Source organism: Cibotium barometz, chromosome 31 (assembly GCF_041138505.1).
Source record: "Cibotium barometz isolate CiBa-2024 chromosome 31, ASM4113850v1, whole genome shotgun sequence".
In the NCBI taxonomy this organism is placed as follows: domain Eukaryota; kingdom Viridiplantae; phylum Streptophyta; class Polypodiopsida; order Cyatheales; family Cibotiaceae; genus Cibotium; species Cibotium barometz.
In genome coordinates this window covers 23658485-23660994 of record NC_141076.1, presented here as the reverse complement: position 1 = coordinate 23660994, position 2510 = coordinate 23658485, and positions in this window count along the sequence as shown.

The following is a 2510-nucleotide window of genomic DNA, read 5'->3' as shown; positions in this document are numbered from 1 at the left end:
GCTTTTATAGTACAATCATTGCAAACAAGGCTATGAAACCACACTTTATCCTAAAGTTTGTGCAATTGAACCAAATCAATCACAAACACAAGTCGTGCACCAAACTTGTATGATTGGTACATCATCTTCAACTCAACGAAATATGGCACAAATAAATCAGCATGAGACACCACACACTCAAACCCTATAAATCCAAGAACTCACATTAGAAAGTCTACTATCCTTGGGCCAAACGAAGAGTAGAAATTTTTAAGGACATGACAAGGCCATCAGTCTAGTGTTTCTACTATCATGGACAACATAAGATAGTAGATTACCCCGTCTCGAACACCTCATCACCAGGAACTATCAACACTTTAAAACCCCTATGTGAGAAATGTGTGTTACACCACTTGTTCAAAGACTGTCTAAAACTAAACATGATAAAACCAAACACAATAGAAGCTACACCACTAAACAAACATTGTTAGTGTGCATAATGGATAGTTAACCACTATACCATTAAATGTGTTAACATAGCTATAAGCGAAGGTGAGAACCAAAATAGATTCTACCAATGCTGTAAATGAACAGTTAGCCACTGTACCATTAAATGTGTTTAACGTGGTTGTAAGCAAAGGTGTGAACCAAAACAGAATCTACCAATGCTGAAACTTCAAAATGGGTTGAGGAAAATGTTGTAACACATTAGACCAGCAAGGATTCAAAGTTAAAGGATGAATTCCAAAAACCAAAATGGAAACTAAATGGTGACAAACAAGCCTCAAACCAACCAAAAGCTCAACCAAAGAAAAGGGATCAAGAACCCAAACCAAACAAAGCCCAAGATAAACATAAGGTAGAGGTCAAAACAAACTCAAATGAGGGTATGAAAATCAAAACAATCTCACCAAAGGAACTCAAGTCAACTCAGAATGCAGGAACATCCACTATCCAAGCAACAGCGAAACTCACATGTGAAACTAATGATGTTGATAGTAAAAAACAAGTTTTGCTAGGCAGACAAAGAGACTAGAATGCAAGTAAAATGTGGAAGAATAAAAATAAATACCCAAAATAAGCCTTTGTCCTATGCCACCATAAGGGAAAGCAAGGGATTAGAAGCACTTGCACCCTCCCAACCAAATGAAGAAAAATTGACTCCAACTGATAAATCCAAGCAATGGGTGACTCGGTCCTTCACATTGCTCTTTACGACCAGATGAACCCTTGCCTAAAAGTGAGACCAGAGAATCTGAACTCATCTTGCTAAAGCCAAAACAGTTAAAAGCTTTAACAACTTGAAGCTCCAAAACCTAAACCATTACAATGGTTCCTAAAATAGAAATTAGCTTTGAAACGTACTTGGGAGTCCAAATCATCCAATCTTAAATCTATCCATTACAATGGTTCCTAAAATAGAAATTGGCTTTGAAACGTACTTGGGAGTCCAAATCATCCAATCTTAAATCTATCCTTATAGGCAACACAATCATCATGTGATTCTTCCATAAACACCGTCGTGATTTCAACACCTCCAAAATCACAGAGGATAAAACTAACTCAAACCACATGGCCATAGTGTTTTCTCATCATATATCCAATCTAAGGAACCATTCTTCTACAATTTCATAGACATTTCATCATCATGATTCTCAAAATCATGTCTGTGGTTCATTCCCAAAGAAGAATAGTCTTCAGTTGTGGCCAATCGTCCTTATCTATTATAATCAAAGGAAGCAGCTGCTCAGTGAGTATACCTTTACTCACCCACTGGTGGAAACCTCATCATCGACACCTTTCAGGTACATCTTTGGATGGGGGGACCATGGTGGGTGTATGCCTAACCCATGGTATTACCCATCACCTTGAATTCCTTGAAATTTATCTTCACACCGCTACTAGCCAATTATCTCGTTCAAATAGCCTCCAACCCTTTACAACAAATGGCTTCACAACCTCACAAGTTGACTAAATCCTTTTAACCCTCTCCACAACCTTGCAAGTTGACTAAATCCTTTTAACCCTCTCCACAACCTTGCAAGTCAACTAAATCCTTTCAATCCTCTCCAAATATTTTGCCTATAATAGCTCCAACAAAAGTTCAAAGACACCCTTTTGTACTTCATGGTATATCAGTTTGACCAATGGTAAAAAGGGCCTAGTTTTTCTTAATAGATAAAAAAGCACATGGGAAGTAAAACTAGGTTTGGTCACTACAAAATCCTCTGACACTTATTAACATCTATAGAATCCTTACTAACCTCAATAAACATTGTAACCTTGCATGTGATTGTGCAACAAAAATAAAGAAGAAGAAGAAAAAAATAAAAAAATGTTTTTTTTTAAAGTGAGAGAGAAGCAATCACATGCAATGGCCTCCACCCAAATAGGATTCCATCTACTATTCACATTTACTTTCCTAACTAGCTTCTTCATCCCTCTGGAGGATCAAAGACGTACAATATCAACTTATCAGCTCCAACCAAGCATACATCAACCCCTCGACAAAGTCTTCAATCCGATCACGA